The 18,431-nt window shown below is 38.6% G+C and overlaps 1 protein-coding gene and 1 long non-coding RNA gene across 3 annotated transcripts in view; one reads left to right on the forward strand and one right to left on the reverse strand.

The window, feature by feature from the left end:
- Positions 1 to 3,543, forward strand: part of LOC118762421 — a 16,010-nt gene extending 12,467 nt beyond the window's left edge. The window contains exon 3 of the long non-coding RNA XR_004998170.1: positions 3,532 to 3,543. This is a non-coding gene — a long non-coding RNA (uncharacterized LOC118762421). The remainder of the gene's footprint in view (positions 1 to 3,531) is intronic.
- The window catches only part of LOC115209780 (stAR-related lipid transfer protein 3-like), a 133,906-nt gene that overhangs the window by 50,004 nt on the left and 65,471 nt on the right, over positions 1 to 18,431 (reverse strand). The gene's annotated exons all lie outside the window — the stretch shown is intronic.

Consider the following 18,431-nt stretch of genomic DNA (forward strand, 5'->3'; position numbering starts at 1 on the left):
GTCTAGTAGCTGTAGCGAAAGAGGTCGCATGGTGGACCCGTTTGAAAGGGCTAAAGACAGACACTTTCCGGCCAAACTCTCATCAACTTTTCAAGTTTCACTTGAAAAGGAAGTTGCGGTGGAGAAGTTAGGGTTGCCTTGAAGCAAGTTCGTTGAAAGATGGGTGAATGTTGGAAGAATGGCCAGTGTGAAAGGACCAATTCTGAGCATACAGCTGTAAAGAAAAGGAGAAGGGCTCTTGCCCTGTTGTTCAGGTACCCGTGGCTTTTGTGGGGTTTTCGACGAGGTCCTTAAAGCGCTTGGGTATTTTAAATAGTTTAATTTTTAATTGTTATTATATTGTTTACACGTTGTAAAACCCATTGTATCGTACTGTTTTGTTATTTATGTTGTTGCATGTCATTTAATGTAATTTTATGTAAGCCCTTGTGACCAATAAACGAATTTATTATTATTATTATTATTATTATTATTATTATTATTATTATTATTATTATTATTATTGTCATTATTATCATTATTATTATTATTATTATAATTATTATTATTATTATTATTATTATTATTATTATTTTCTTTTAATTTTATTTCAGTTACTTTGCCCGACACCTAGAGCAAAGAAACTCACCGTATTCCTTGGTAGGCTATTAAAATAAAGACACATATATAAAGTCATGTGATAGAAAAAGAAGATCACAAGGCATACTCATGTCAGTCAATAGACAAACTTTATTGTTTTGGTTTTTCACAACAATATCTGTTTTATTAGCTTTGATGATCCAGTCTGTACATACTGGTAAGTCCCAAAGAATCGTTACATTTTTTCCCTCAGTTACAGCCTCAGGATGGTGCTTGTACCATTTGTCAGCACATTTGATTTTATAATACCGACATATTTGCCAGTGTAGATATTGGCCAACTCTGTCATGCCTTGATTTGTACTCAACAGGTGCTAAAACCTTACACTCAGAGATTAGGTGGTTCCTTGTTTCAATCCTATCGTTACAGTATCGGTACTGTGGGTCTACTCCATTTTTCATCACAGTGGCTTGGTAATTCCAAATGCTCTGATCTTGAGCAGCTAAGATAAAGCCTTCGCTCTCTGCCTTTAGCCCTGAGCTCCGTAGCCGCTGATAGGTGTGCTTCTGGTCTATATCAGCTTGTTTGCTACGGGCCGCATATTTGTCGTGCAGAGGGGTTTTTTTCACACCAATCAGCCAATTGTTCAAACGCATTTTGCTTTGCCATTAATTTCACTCTCTTTGTAACTACATTAGTTCCACTTCACTCACGCTGTTCAACCTGAGTATCATGCATGAACTCACTAACAGCTTTTTTTGCTCCCCTTTCTGACAGAATGAAGCTTCTTACGTGTCTCTTAGTTACTCAATAGGGTGCGTAGCTTGGATACAGGTACCATTACTCCAGTCAGAGTAGACCTGGGAACAATAGAGGCTACGAGGTGGTGCCTCACTCCTCAAAACTCTGAATCTTCCAAACCGAGGAGACATTTTAAAGTCGTAGCAAGGACAGTATCAGCTAGTTAGGACATATTGTAGCTTACTAAGAATCCATATCAACCTACCTCCACTGGAAGTATTATACACCGCGATCCTCTGTTTTCACATGATAGCCACAGCTCTTCAAACTTTTGGTTCTTTATTCATATGTATCCCATCTACATTGCTTTTCAAGCTATTGTCAGCTTAATGATCAAAACACTTTTATTAAATCAGAATATTCCATAATGTTAACGTGCCTCATCTTTATTGCAATATAACTTGGGAACACAAGCATTTTCATCAAACCCACTTTCTGAAATCACTTCGTTAACTTGCCCCTGTGCTCAACAGAAAAAGCGTCCTCTAACCTGCTTTGGTAACGCGAAATCCTTAGTGCATTCTGATGCCCACTTGCTCATCTGATGAGATAAAACAAATTTACTATATTTTGTCATTTTAGCATCCTCATATTTTCATATTTTGTAGCCAGAGTTCACTAGAATGAAAACAAACAGCATGCTTGGTGCCAATAGCAAGAACAAAAGCAAAAATAAATATTCTATTTAATATCCCTATGTCATGATAAATCTGTGACCGCAAAACCACCAAATATTTAAGGAAATCTAACATAGCATCCCTCTGCAACTATAATAGCAACTTTGATATTTGATGAATAATAACAACTGCGTCAGCAACAGTTTCAAGGAGGAAATAGAAACATTCTATTTAATATTCCTCTGCTACAATAACGGCATCTAATACTTGTTCAACACAACAATTAACAAGAGAGGCAGCAACACCTGCCTCTAGAAGATTCATCTGAAGTTGACCTTCAATTCCATGAACTGACTTTACTCCCCACCTTTCTAGCACTTCCATTATTATTTCCACTTCTGTCACGAATGCTGCTATTACGAATGCAACTACTACTGCTTCACCTACAACTATCAGTAGTACTGCTGCAACTTCTACTGTTACTCCTACTACTGTTGCTGCTGCTGCCACTACTACTACGCCTACTATCACCACTACAACTATGATTTTAGCGGCTTCTCTTTCTTTCGTTTACTTTCTTTTTCTCTTTTTAGATTTTCTAATCTCTTTTTATTCTTTCCACTATTTCTCTTTTGTTTTTCCTAATATCCCCCCACCCACCACCACCACTAATTTTCAATAGAGTTAAAAGGTCACCCCTTCTTTTCTGTGTTTTCATGCGAGATAGATATACCACACCATTCGGTTTCAAATCACCATCAGGCTCATGGGTGTCTAATCGGTGTTCACTGTAATGCAAACATTTGGATGAGGCCTCCGAACTGGGATTATCCGTGCGTTACCCCCCCCCCCACCATTACTCGCTACACTTTCCCATGATAAAAAAAATAATAACCCAACCCAACCTAGACCAATTCTCCCTCATCTTCTCAAATGTCGGAGATCTCTCCAACTTAGATCCTACACATCACTTCTTGCATGTACACATCTTTATTTCCCAGCTGGCGACCGGAAGGGGAGGTTGTCCTCTCAACGATGCTGTGGGTACCGCTGGCTGACGAACTCTGGTGATGATGTTAGTCCATGCTTGAAGTCGAGGTGTTGCGACTTCAGGTCTTCCTCAGTTTGTTTCGCCCATGTCTTCTTCGGAGCGCTGCGCTGGATTCTCCAGTGCATGGATCGTTGCCACCTTAAAAATTTGGTGTGGTAGTCTTCAGGTGCTCATACTGCAGATTTGGCCAAACCACTGTAGCGTGCACAACCGGACCGGGATCTTCAATAGGCGGCTTCTATTGCTAACATTGCTCTTGGTTGTTGCTGTTTGAGATTCGGTCACCAAGGATTTGACGAAAACACCACACTTGGAAAACCTCAAGCTTATTCAGGTGTTTTTTTAGGATGGCCCAGGTCTCAGCGCTTTAGAGGAAGATAGGCAGAGTAACTAGAAGTTATTGTTACTGGAATTTAGGTGAGAAGCGAAAGACAGGATATGTGGTGTCTTCGCATGTCAGCAGCAGAGGTGGATTCTGGAAAGATGCATATATGGTGTGCGTCTTTTCTGCGCACAAAGTCTCCCTTTAACATTCCCCTAACTACTTTCATTTCTATCAGTCTCTAATCTCCGCAAAACATCAGCAACTCTTTAATTACATATATCTCACTTCTCCCTCTCTCGAAGGTCATAGCTGACTTTAACGCTCCACAGTCCATAGCGCTTACCCTCGTCCTATTCCGAGTTTACTGCTACCAAAGCTGAACTCTTTACTATTCACACGACTTGACACCAACTTGTTTCACCCTTTACTCGCACTCCAGACTGACACACAGATATCCTAAATGTGTCTGAGGTGTACGTGTATCAGTACGCCCGCATTACATCTGACTCCACACTACATACTTTTGGCCAATCGCCTCGAAATTCATTTCCTTTTTATTTCAAAATGCTCCCCATCCCACTTATACCACATGCTAAATGCAGAACTACTTCCATTTGTTTCAAACAAACAAGGGCCATTGGTCCTTGTTTGTTTGAAATACATACCATAACTTGCTTCTGTACTCATTAGATTGTTGTTTGCAAACACACTGCTATAGGTCATCTTCCAACATATTCCGAACCAGTCAACTATTGCATTGCCAAGGTAATGGTGACAGCCATTAACAACGACGTTCTCCATCGCCTTGAATCTCTCTCTCTCTCTCTCTCTCTCTCTCTCTCTCTCTCTCTCTCTCTCTCTCTCCCTATCTTTCTCTCTATTTATCTATCTTATTTCTTTACTACCCACAAGGGGTTAAACACAGAGGGGACAAACAAGGACAGACAAACGGATTAAGTCGATTACATCGACCCCAGTGCGTAACTGGTACTTAATTTATCGACCCCGAAAGGATGAAAGGCAAAGTCGACCTCGGCGGAATTTGAACTCAGAACGTAACGGCAGACGAAATACCACAAAGCATTTCGCCCGGCGTGCTAACGTTTCTGCCAGCTCACCGCCTATTTATTTATCTATTTATCGCTCTCTATTTATCTATCTATCTATTTACTTCTCTCCTTCTCTCTCCCATTTTTCTCTCCCCTTTCTCTTTCTCTTTCGCTCGTCCGCACTCTCCGCTCCGTCCTTTTGTACGGCTTTCGCAGAGGTAAATCTACTGAAGTCCTTAGTTTTTTATATCACTCACTGGTGGTTTCTTCCTTTCGAGAAGTTCAGCAATTGCAATATTTGTGCTCTAGGCATCAGTGAAGCCTTTGACCGTGTCTAGCATGCGAATCTCTCATCAAAACTTCCCCGCCTACGGGCTTCATCCATCTCTCATCTCTTGTACTACTGGTTTCGAATGATTGACATGCTGTTCGAACGTGTTCTAATGACGCACATTTCATATGCTTGTGCGTCATGGCGCATCTCTCTCCCTTCTTTATCTCCCTATCTCTTGCACACTCTTTCTCTCTCTCTCACTATCTTGCACTTTCTCCCTTTCTCTATCTTCCTTTCTCTTTCTCTCCCCCTTTCTCACCTTATTACTTTTGGAAGTTTATTATCTTTCACTAAAATTGCATTGACAAAAGAAGAGTTAATAACTATTGCTTCACCTCCTCATCCTCGAACTCTTACTGCAATTGTTGTTGCTGTTATTGTTGCTGTTGTTATTGCTACTGCTATTACTACTGCTACTCCTGCTGCTGCCGCTGAAGCTACTGTGATGTTATTGTTGTTGTTGATTGCTATCCTTTTATTTTTTTATAATGATTACTATCATTTTTTTCTGTATCTTTCTGTTTTTGTTTACCTTCCATGTAATAATAATACCACATACTATCGTTAACAAGTGTTTCATTAATTGCAGTGCCGGTCAGCAGCAAATGTATTCACACACATATAGTTTATTGCAAACACTTCAATATTGTCATCTAAATAAAGAACGAAAATTAATTACTTCATTTGTTACAGATTGATTCTTGCGTCGTTGAATAAAAATACAACTTTTCTTCGTGTTTCTAATTGAAACTAGCATGTGTCATGAAATGTCCCCAGACAAAATGCATTTAGCAGTTTCGTCATTGTGTTTTATTTAATTTATATTCGTATTTCTAATGAATGAAGGAATGTATTGTGTGGATGTTTGAGTGGATGTTACTATTTCATTTATTTAAATAGGCTATTAAATCGAGATTTTTCTTTCGACTAAAACTTCCAAGAAGTTTAGAATATTTAAGCGAAGTCATGACAGAAATAAAATTCATTTTAATCAACTCCAATCTAGAATAAAATATAATTTCTGTATTAGCTATATCGCTGTTGTTGTGATGCGGCTAATGTTGTGATGCTACCGTTGTTGTTATCCACGTGAAGCCTACTTTCGAATGCACTCCCGCCATGACCATCTCACCTTTTTGATGGTTCAATATAGTCCATAATCGTCACTCTCAAAGGCTTTATCGATGTAATGCATTTCAATGTGTGAAGTGCAACATTTAGCCTCTTCTCCGACTCTAAGTCCTCACACTCTAAGGCGATCAGTCATATTCGGGTAAAGACCTAGAACTTTGACTTCGTAGCAAGACCGTCCCTGCTATAACTTTCACGAGGAGAGACTGCTCCCACTGTACTGGGTGGTTCTAGAGTAGCGTACCACGAAAAAAAAGTAGTCAAAGTTACTACATGGCAGAACAAGTGGATCAAGACATGATATCAAAGGCTGAACTCATGGAAGAAGGCAATGCCAGACGGGCTGGATAAGAATGTGCAACTTAAGGAACACCTGTACTGATGGCAATCCGTTGTAGTTTTGTTGTCTGAATCTGCATGTCATATTTCACGAGAAACAGATGTCTTCAAAACTAGGTCACTTCATGGCAAGTCGGAACCCTCGCAATTCGAAACCACGCCACCGGCATTTCTCTTGGAATTACAAACGAAGAAAGAAATATTAGGAAACGAGAAGGAGTCGACGACAACGAGTCATCATTTGCGAGTGAATATGACTTAGTAGCATATATGCTGCTTTTATGATTTCGCTAATTATTTTAGATACCTACGTTGCCGAGAGCAAACAAAGAAATCAACTTGCACATTACATTCTTGATCCAGCGAAATATTGAGTATGTAATAACTGGAGAGATGGTACTTCTCGGCTGGTACATATTTGCAACGGAAAAGACTGGAACAACGTGAAAATACCTTACTTGAGGATATAATGCATCAGCTGTTCCGAGAATCAAACCTACTAACCGTCCCAAGGAATCAAATATCCTAACCACTAGGCCATGAGGCAATATGTCATAAAGTCTATTTTTATTCATTGCAGTTTGGTATAAGATATATTTAGCTACTACTGCTCGCAGCTATAGCGACCACATAGACCGTGCCTAGTTTTGTGGTTGGTATCAGTTGCATCAAGCGATAATTATGCTTCCATTTTCAAATTCACCTTGCTTAATGGGTAGGTTCTGTCAACTGTTCTCATGTTATGTAAAGTCCATAAAGTACAATAGGCTTATTAACCCGCAAGACCTCTCACTAATCGTTAAGGTTTTCTCCTCACCGCACACAAAATTATCTATCTTACTCTCTTTACTCTTTACTCTTTTACTTGTTTCAGTCATTTGACTGCGGCCATGCTGGAGCACCGCCTTTAGTCGAGCAAATCGACCCCGGGACTTATTCTTTGTAAGCCCAGTACTTATTCTATCAGTCTCTTTTTTGCCGAACCGCTAAGTGACGGGGACGTAAACACACCAGCATCGGTTGTCGGTTGTCAAGCAGTGCTAGGGGGACAAACACAGACACACATATATATATACGTATATACGACAGGCTTCTTTCAGTTTCCGTCTACCAAATCCACTCACAAGGCATTGGTCGGCCCGGGGCTATAGCAGAAGACACTTTCCCAAGATGCCACGCAGTGGGACTGAACCCGGAACCATGTGGTTGGTTAGCAAGCTACTTACCACACAGCCAAAGATACTTTATTAAGAAATTCCATCACTATAATAATCTTTTGACCGGCGAGCTGGCAGAAACGTTAGCGCGCCGGGCGAAATGCGTAGCCGTATTTCGTCTGTCGTTACGTTCTGAGTTCAAATTCCACCGAGGTCGACTTTGCCTTTCATCCTCTCGAGGTCGATAAATAAAGTACCAGATTCGCACTGGGGTTGATGTAATCGACTTAATCCGTTTGTCTGTCCTTGTTTGTCCCCTCTATGTTTAGCCCCTTGGGGGTAGTAAAGAAATATATAATAATCTTTTGGCCGTTTAGTCAAGAAGAGAAGGTGGTACCCATGACTATATTTTTTCGGAACCTCTGATTCTGATGTGGGGGGGTAGGAGGAAGATGTTCCCTAAGCAGAGACTCTGTCTGGTTACTTGCAACAGAGTTAACTCTCTTTTATGGATCCAGTGACTAATTGGTGATGTTAAACTGGCCGATGGATTAAGCCTGCCTCCTAAGAACTCGAAATGCAAAAATCAGAAATAAATACCACGAAGCATCTCATTCTATGTTTTACAAATTTCCCTAATTGTCGCTAAACTCAAGAATATATTCCAATTACTTACGAAACGATATCAAGGTTGACCCCAGAGAGATTTGAACTCAGTGTGCATGGTTATGGTGGTGGTGGTGTGGCAATGAAGTTGTAATGGTGAAGGTAGTGCTGGTGTCGGTGGTGGCTGAGATAGCAAAGCGGCGAGCTGGCAGAAACGTTAGCACGCCGGGCGAAATGCTTTGCGGTATTTCGTCTGCGTTACGTTGTGAGTTCAAATTCCACCGAGGTCGACTTTGCCTTTCATCCTTTCGGGGTCGATAAATTAAGTACCAGTTACGCACTGGGGTCGATGTAATCGACTCAGTACCTATGTCTGTCCTTGTTTGTCCCCTCTGTGTTTAGCCCCTTGTGGGTAATAAAGAAATAGGTATAGTGGTGGTGGTGGTGGTGGTCATTATAATGTCGTGGGGCTCTATTCATAGTGCTGGTAGTGTAAACATGATGTAGTAGTTGTTGTGGTGGTAGTAGTTATAGGGATTGTTTGGCCTTGGGTCTAGTTCGATTAAGCAGAAGGCGGAATTCGAAAGTAAACGTAGACGAAAAACCGCCAACACGCCACCTTATAGGTAGGAACAATGATAATATATCACAGGTGAGAAAAGAATGATTATAATTCTTTTAACTTTTTGGCACACGGTCAGTAACTTTGAAGTGGGGAGAAGTCAAATACATCGACCCCAGTATATCATTGATACTTTATTTTATCAATTCAGAAAGAATAAAAGGAAAAGTTGACCTCAGCAGGATTTGAGCGCAAAAGCGACGAGCTGGCAGAAACGTTAGCACGCCGGGCGAAATGCGTAGCCGTATTTCGTCTGATGTTACGTTCTGAGTTCAAATTCCGCCGAGGTCGACTTTGCCTTTCATCCTTTCGGGATCGATAAGTAAAGTACCAGTTACGCACTGGGGTCGATATAATCGACTTAATCCGTTCGTCTATCCTTGTTTGTCCCTTCTGTGTTTAGCCCCTTGTGGGTAGTAAAGAAATAGGATTTGAGCGCAGAATGTAATGAGCCGAAAGAAACGCCGGTAAGCAGTTTATTCGACGTGCTAACAATTTTGACAACACACTGCCTCAGGAATAATATTAATAAAATGGTTTGATATATCTGGCAGGAAATAACAGTCATATCTGCTTCATTATATTGCTTTGAAGCTGTATCGTGTTCAGCAATATACAATCTAGAGAGGAAATAGTTGTGGTATCTACTCTTCTCTATAGAAGTTGTACAATTGACAGGAAATAAGAGTTGTAACTGACTTCACCGTATTGTTATAAAATCCGTAATATGACAGGTAGAGAAGCTAACGATCGTCTATCGCGGTTTATGTAAGGATACTGCCGTGTTTCACTTTCGTTAGACGTCATTCCCTTGTCATCTTATACTTACCACTTCAAATTAAAGGCAACTGAATTACTCTGACTACGGACAAAGTAATGACTCATTGGACAAAAGCAACCCAAAATGTCGATTGGAAAAGTTCAGATGATCGTGGTTAAAAAGCCGTTGATTATAGCTAAGCTCAATCGGGGGTGATCTAGGTTTAAACAACAACCACGGTAATAAAAAGTATGTTGAAATTAATTACAGTGGAGAGTATACAATATGTTCAGGTTGTTGCAATCCATAACAGTCATCGTTACGTGTCAAGATGTGTTCATCAGCTCGGTGGAGAGATATGGTATTATGGAATTTATCTGTAATTGAATCTCGTTGTTCGGCTGACAACCATCGTGCCGTAAAACTGTCTGGTCAGAGCTGACCCTAGAGCATCAGCAACAACGACACACACAGTATTACCTATTAAAAAAGGCATCCTACATATATGAGAGGATGCTGAAAACTCCCTGACTTTGGGTAAAAGAAAATACAGGAGTATTAGTTAATTATGATTTTATTCAACATATCTTTCCCCAACCTGTTCACACACTCATTACATTGGTCTTTCAGTTTTTCTAAGCCCTGTAAAAGAACTCGGAAGGTTAGGCTTCCAACAAAGCCTTTCACGATTCTCTTAAAGCCAAGAACTTTTCGGTATGCCCTCGTATGTATGTATGTATGCATGTATGTATGTATGCATGTATGTATGCATGCATGTATGCATGTATGTATATATGTATGCATGCATGTATGTATGTATGCATGTATATATGTATGTATGTATTATGCATGTATGTATTATGCATGTATGTATGTATGTATGTATGCATGCATGTATGTATGTATGCATGTATGTATGTATGCATGTATGTATGTATGTATGTGTGGATGTATGCATGCATGTATGCATGTATGTATGCATGCATGTATGTGTGTATATATGTATGTATGTATGTATGTATGTATGTATGTATGTATGTATGTTTGTGTAGGAGTTGAAAGTGGGATTCTTAATCGATAACCAGTGAATGGTGAACGTTCCCTTACCCTTTGTGGTTATTTTTTGTTCCTATTTTCCGTATGTCCCTTCGTCGTCCTCCAGGGTCACATTTTACTATTGTATGCATACAGACGTACGTACGTATGTACGCACATACGTACGTACATACATACATACATACATACATGTGTGTGTGCACATGTGCATATGTACCTATGCATATGTGTACTATATGCATACATGGGGTGAAAGAGGGTTAGAGAAAGGGAATAAAGGATTTGCGAGGCATGTGTGTATGTGTGCATAACAGCAGCAACAGCAGTAGCAACAGCAACAACAACAACAACAGAGTGCATTCTTTTCAAAATGATGTCTATCTCAATAAAGGGCTATTCTCATATCCATGAACATATCTCACTCATCAATTTGATGCCTCAGTAAACATAAATAAGAACTGAACTAGCGAAAGGAAATATTTATTCTTTAAATTGTGACTGGATCATAAATTAGACGTCATTTTAGTTTAGCTTCACTGGTTTATGCTTCACAGACATATGAAAGTATAAACAAAATATAGGTGCCGAAATTGCAATGATTTCTGGTTGAGAACTGGTGAAGGGATTACAATGCGATATGCTTGCGCTCTGTTGTAGTTTTTCTGTAACTTTCTTTATTATCCCTCAGTGCTATCTGTCCCATATATATGTTTGTGTGTGTGTGTGTATACATGTGTATGTATGCGAGGATGTGTATGCGTGCATATGTACATATATTTGTGTGTGCACGTATGCATATGTATATATATGGGTGGGTGTGTGGGTGTATTCATATATGTATACTTATATACATTTATATATGAATGTAAATCTCTCTCTCTCTCTCTTTTACATATATACATATATGCATATATATATATATATATATATATATATATATATATATATACATACATACATACATATATACATACATATATATATACATGAAATTAATGTACACATACATGCATACGAACGTACATGGAACGGAGAATAGCAAAATGTTTAACAGACCCTCCCTTATTCTGGCTATCATTAAATCAAGTGACTAGTGATTTCCTCCATGGAAACTTGTAATCAACGATGCTATTGTTCGTCAGTTGACATATATAAATTAAAACGTTAACAGTTACATGCTGTTTCTTCATAATGTTGCAGTTAAGAATCATTAGAAGAGAATAAAATATAGGGAAATGTCTAAAGTAAATAGATTCAGTCGTCTTTCAGTGATCACGTATTATAAAAGTATTGATAATATTAATACGCTAACGTTTTGTTTTTGTACGTACCTGTTGTGTGCGTCACACTTACTGCAAAGAAGTGGCAAAGCGAGAGAGAGGAGGACAGAGAGGAAGTAAGATAGAGAGAGAAAGCGGGAGAGTGAAAGATACAGTGAGTGGTGACGGCGTTCGTTTTGTGTTTTTTAATGTTTCAGAGAGGACGTAAGAGAGAAAGAAAGAGAGTGAGGGAGAGAGAAGAAGTGAGAGAGAATGAAAGAGACAGTGAGTGATGACAGCGTTCATCGCAAGAGGAGTAGCTACAGAGATACATATACACATTGTTAAATCAAAAGCAGGAGAGAAGAGGGACACAAAGGAAATGAAAGAGAAAGACACAGTAAATATTAGATATCAATTTCACTTTCCATTAGCATACGAGGATAAAATTAACTTACAAATAGCTGAGTATTCTACAGACATGCATAACATTAACGTATTTCTCAGGGGGATTCAGCCTTACACAGAATATGGCAAGGCTAGCCCCTTTGAATTACAGCTACAACTCGAGACATATGTATGTATATGGGGGGGGGCGTAGAAGGTTAGTGGTGACTCAAAGGAAGTTGGTGTTTGTTTCGTTTTTTCAACCACAGAAAATATTGGATACCGTATCCTAAACAAAAACTTCGGATCTTTTCGGTTTGAACGGCAGTTTTTTCGAGCGGTGTCATATGAAATTGTCACCCATATTTATGACCCTAGAATCGATCTATTGCATTTCGATCTCTTTTAGGGTTAAGGTTAGTTAGGGTTAGTTAGGGTTAGGGTTAAGGTTAAGTGTGGGGGAAGGATATCTTTTTTTCTTCACAAATGTAAATAAACCTAATGTGTTTCTTAAACGAGGGACATATTCATACGGCACAGAATGCTTTTTAACTCAATAGACGTCAGTGATTGGTTGGAATTGCAGAAATTGAAGAAAAAAAACAACAAATATCTTACAAACTATAGAATTTTCTCAATAAAGCCAAGAGAAAAAGATGTTTTATAGACACATTCTACCAGTATACGAAGTTTAAAATTTTTTAGTTACCTAGAAATTGTTAAAAACTGCCGTTCAAACCGAAAAGATCCAAAACTTCTAATAACATTCGTATATGTTTTTCAACTGAAACACTGAATCATTTTGGACATTTATTGTTTTAATTGCAAGAGAAAAACTGGGGGAGAAAGAGAGAGTGAATGAAAGAGTTTGAAAACACAACTAAAACAATTCCAATCAGTGGCAAAGCAACAGGTAGGAAGAAAGACAGAGAGGGGTGAAGACTTCGTTGTGGACTATCTGACACTTACTCTCTGTCTGCCTCTCTCTCTCTCTCTCTCTCTCTCTCTAGGTATGTTTGTGGATGTGTGTGCATGTATGTGTATGTTTGTATGTAAGTTACCGGCTGACACTCGCTGACGATACATCGAAGAGGCCAGGGAACAGAAAAAAGAAGAAGAAAGAAGACGTGCACCCAACACCAGAGCTGAAGACACCTCCGAAAGAGGGGGGCGCCACGTCAAAACGGTAGAGGAGTAGGGGCCGAAACCAGACGTGGCTCCTCCTGATGATGTCTTGAGCTAACTGGATCCTATAAAGGAGCTGTTGTGGTAGCAGACCACGAAACCCGGTTGTATTTCCCCCTGATTGCACGTGTTGCCGTTTTGAATTCCTTTCTGCGACTGACCTTAAACTGCTATTAAAAGTCCAACCACACACACACACACGCACACGTTTTTTAACCCATTTGAACTACAGCCATACACCAAAACACGAGGTGTTTTGCACCAAAATTAAAATTTTTAATTTGTTTTCATTATAAAATTACACCTCAGCTAAAAAACATCTTTTGGCTTCAGAATACAACGTTGTCTTTTTCTTTCTACATTTTTTAAGTTAGAATTTCTGGCTCATTTGTTGATGTGTCATCATTACACATCCACATTACACCTTTAAGATCGAGGAACAAGTTAGGGCCCGCTGGATCTCTTTCGGCATACCAGCAAACCACAAAATCGCACCAACCAGCTTCACCACTACCTCTAAGCCCATCATATATATGTATGTATGTATGTATGTATGTATGTATGTATGTATGTATGTATGTGTGTATGCGTGTATGTATGTATGTGACTGTTTGTGTCTGTTTGTCCCACCACCACCATTGCTTGACAACCGATGTTGGTGCATTTGCGTCCCTGTCGTTTCGCTGTTCAGGCTTACAGGGAATAAGTCCAAGGGTCAATTTCTTCGACAAAAAGGGTGGTGCTCCAGCATGGTCACCGTCAACTGACTGAAACAAGTAAAAGAATAAAAGAATACCAGAAAAACATTCCGTACCACTAAATCAAGAAGGTTCTTTAAATAGTAATTCCGTTTACGTGGAGGTGGCCAGTAGATTAGATCGACCTCAGTACACAACTGGTACGTAATTTATCGACCCCGAAAGAACGAAGGGCAAAGCTGACCTCGACAGAATTTGAACTCAGAACGTAAAGAAAGACGGTCATAATATACAAACATTTCTCATGGCACCAGTACACTGTATACAGATGTTTACATTTTTTATGTTTTCCGTGAATTTTTCACGGGTCCACCTAGTGTATAATATGTTTGTCACAGCCTTCATTTGTTTGAGTGTTAGGCCTCCGAAACTTTATCTATAAGAAGGAATCGAAGATATAATGAGAATATTTAGTATGGTGAATCAAGGCCGGGTGTTATGCTTTCAACAGCTTTAAGTTTATAAAGGAATCTGGAACATAATCGAGATATTTAATGCAATGATTTAAGGTCGCGTGTTAGGCTTTCGACAATCTTATGTACGGAAGGTAATTGGAGGCATAATTGAAATATTTAATATTATGAAGCAATGTTAACCTTATAAAATACTAGCAGTATCACCCGGCGTTGCTCAGGTTTGTTTCGACCTTTTAGATTTGGAATTTTTGAAAAGTAAAACTTTTGCATTATGTAGCTTCTTATTCTCTTTAAGTGAACATATTTCGGGTTGAAATATACCGAAAATGGCGACACAGTAGTCAAAAAAATCGTAAAAAATAGGGATTTTCATAGAAAAAAGTACCTTTTTGATGTAAATAATTTTTGGTCTTAACGTGATCCGATTTGAATTTTATCTTCTACGGAATGTAGAGCAAGCCTTCTTCTATCATACTCTCAATTTTGGTCAACTTGCGCCGCAGGGTCTCGGAGAGATAGTGTTAGTTGAAGGCTACCAAACCTGTCACACACAGACAACTTCAGCTTTATATATATAGATTATAACATTTAAAAATCACGGAAATTCTTCGGCTTCCGCTAACATTTTATTAATTTCCATGATCACTGTTGTTATTGGCGTGGTTTTTGTTGTTACTGTTTAGTCCCGATGTCATTGAGGATTTAGGAGACTTATGATCAGAGAAATCTTCTATGCAACATCTTGACATTTATTTAGTTAGAATTCGATATTTTCACCTCTTTTACTCTCTTTTACTCTGAGGTCATGCTGGAGCACCGCCTTTTAGTTGAGCAAATCGACCCCAGGACTTATTCTTTGTAAACCTAGTACTTATTCTATCGATCTCGTTTACCGAACCACTAAGTTACGGGGACGTAAACACACCACATCAGTTGTCAAGCGATGTTGGGGGGACAAACACAGACACACAGACATATACACATATATATATATATATATATATATATATATATATATATATATATATATATATATATATATATATATATAAATGTATATATACGACGGGCTTGTTTCAGTTTCCGTCTACCAAATCCACTCACTAGGCTTTGGTCGGCCCGAGGCTATAGTAGAAGACACATGCCCAAGGTGCCACGCAGTGGGACTGAGCCCGGAACCATGTGGTTCGTAATCAAGCTACTTACCACACAGCCACTCCTACGTATAATTTTGTAAACCTTCTTGTAAAAATGAGTTCGCGGTTATTTTTAGTGCTTTTAAGCAAATTCCTCATTGAGTACATAGTATTGTTGATGATGTTGCTGTTGTTGTTGTTGTTGTTGTTGTTGTTGTTGTTGTTGTTGTTGTTGTTGTTTTCCGCCAAGACAGATATAATCAATAAAACTTATGATTACGGCCATGACAAAAAACCTCCTCTAAAAAATAATGGCACAGCTTGGACTATGTTATATCCGGTTTCCCTCTTGCAAAGCATTAAGCTGTGATATGAAGTATATATTACTGCTATTTCTAGCTGAACAAGCGACCTCATTTGCTTCTTTCTACATTTGTAAACCCCAGTACTGTTTGCACAGAATGCTTTATGCAAAAGCATACAATTGATTCAATACATTATAGCAAATGAACTAGCGATGTGACGAACAGACAGACACCAAACAAACAAACAAACAAACACACAAATAAACAAGCAAATAATAATTAGGTGAATAAAATTAACAGAGAATATATATAAAAAAAAATAATAAAAAGATTGCCTGCTATGAAAATAGAATCGCGATATTGGAATTCCTGCTGTCTAGACGGGAATGGTTAAAAAGAATGTTTGTTCTGAAGAACACTATCAACAAATAGAAAATATACGAATAAACTAAATATTTCGTTTTGTCAATATCTGACCAAACAGGAAAAAACAACATTTTGTCCAGCATTTATTCAAAGACATCACTGCTCCCCCTAACAGTTACATGCACAAAATACGCACTATACGTTTTACGTTATATGTACATGTGCGCTCATGTGCGCGTGTGTATGTATATATGCATGTGTCTGTGTATATATATATATATATATATATATATATATATATATATATATATATATATATATATATATATATATATATACATATATATATGTATGTATGCATGTATGTATGTATGTATGTATGTATGTGTGCATGTATGTGTTTGTGAGAGTGTGTGAGAGAGAGAGTGTGTAAGAGAGACAGAGTGAGTGTGTGTGTGTGTGTGTAACATTGAAAGGCTGGAGAATCAGGGGCAGATAACTGGTATTGACAATACGAATTTAGGACATAAAACAGATGAATGAATAAAAATAAATAAATACATAAATATTTTTCATTCATGACGTTGTTTGGAAGAGACATTGGAACAGAATTGAATATAAAGAAATCAGAATTTCCAATCTTATCAAATAAAGGAAGCAAAAAATATGCGCTAAGAATGAGATAATTTTCAATGGAGACACGTGATAAAAGCTGTGGAGTAGAGCAAAGAAACGCATTAATGGAATCGTTACAGTACGGAATGAAGCTTCCCAGCTGGCAGAAACATTAGCACGCCGGGCGAAATGCTTTGTGGTATTTCGTCCGCTTCTGAGTTCAAATTCCGCCAAGGTCGACTTTCCCTTTTATCCTTTCGGGGGTCGATAAATTAAGCACCAATTACGTACTTGGGGGTCGATGTAATCGACTTAATTCGTTTGTCTGTCCGTGTTTGTCCCCTCTGTGTTTAGCTCCTTGTGGATAGTAAAGAAATAGGTATCCATTCTAGCACTCTGAGTTCAATTCCTGTCTATGTTAACTTTATCTTTTATCGTTTTGGGGCCGATAGATAATACACCAATTCCAGATGTTGGGTTGTCGGAATTGTTAGAACGATTGTTGGGATGCCTTGTGGTGTATGTTTCGAATCTGTGCGCTCTGAAACAATGTTTACGATACCACTGTTGCTTAGTTGACTGATTATGTCTTTCCCTTAGAGAATATGAGTGGCATAGACAGAGATAATAATATATGTGAAGTAAGATGTTGGTTTCTCACTATATATAGGTGTTCTCACTACTACTACTTGGAGAGAAACTTCCAGTTACAGCCCCTCATACAGAGGTTTCGGAGAGCAAGTAATTATTTAGTTTATTTTAGGTATTTAGACCAAGGGCAGATTTGAGCACCATCTTTAAGAAACAATTAAAACTCCGATGAGTAAAAATGACAGAAGCGGTGCGATTTCAATTCTTGATAAAGTAGTCATGCTAAAATGGTTATTGTAAATTTTTGTCAGTTTTTGTTTGGGAATTGTGTTAACAAGGTTTTCAGTCTTTCCGTGTATCTCTAACTTTTACGAACCACTATCATAGATTTCCAAATTTCTAGTTTGAATGATTTGAGATAAACACGAAATACCGCAAGACGAGGAACTTCCTGCTTGAATTTCACTCGAATCACATCATACCTCTTAAGATCTCGTCCAAAATGTAAAATCAGATGCATGAAACTAAAACGACTTTCATCATTCGCAAGCAAGTACGCCTTGATAGCATGCTCCGTACTTTCGCTAATTGTTTTATGTGTTTTGGTAGTCACGAACACAAATACTCTTTCAATCCCCCCATCTTTATCACCGCGAAACATATACACACACATACATATATAAATGCATATATACGACGGGCTTGTTTCAGTTTCCGTCTACCAAATCCACTCACTAGGCTTTGGTCGGCCCGAGGCTATAGTAGAAGACACTTGCCCAAGGTGCCACGCAGTGAGACTGAACTCGGAACCATGTGGTTTGTAAGCAAGCTACTTACCACACAGCCACTCCTACGTATAATTACAGATAATGACAGTTTAGTCATGACTGGGAGGCCTGTCATCTAAATCATTCCAATTAGAGTGTTGTGGATGGTTATTAAAAGATAACTGAAAGAAAACAAAATATCATAATAGACAGAAACTA

The sequence above is a fragment of the Octopus sinensis genome, linkage group LG3 (assembly GCF_006345805.1).
Source record: "Octopus sinensis linkage group LG3, ASM634580v1, whole genome shotgun sequence".
In the NCBI taxonomy this organism is placed as follows: domain Eukaryota; kingdom Metazoa; phylum Mollusca; class Cephalopoda; order Octopoda; family Octopodidae; genus Octopus; species Octopus sinensis.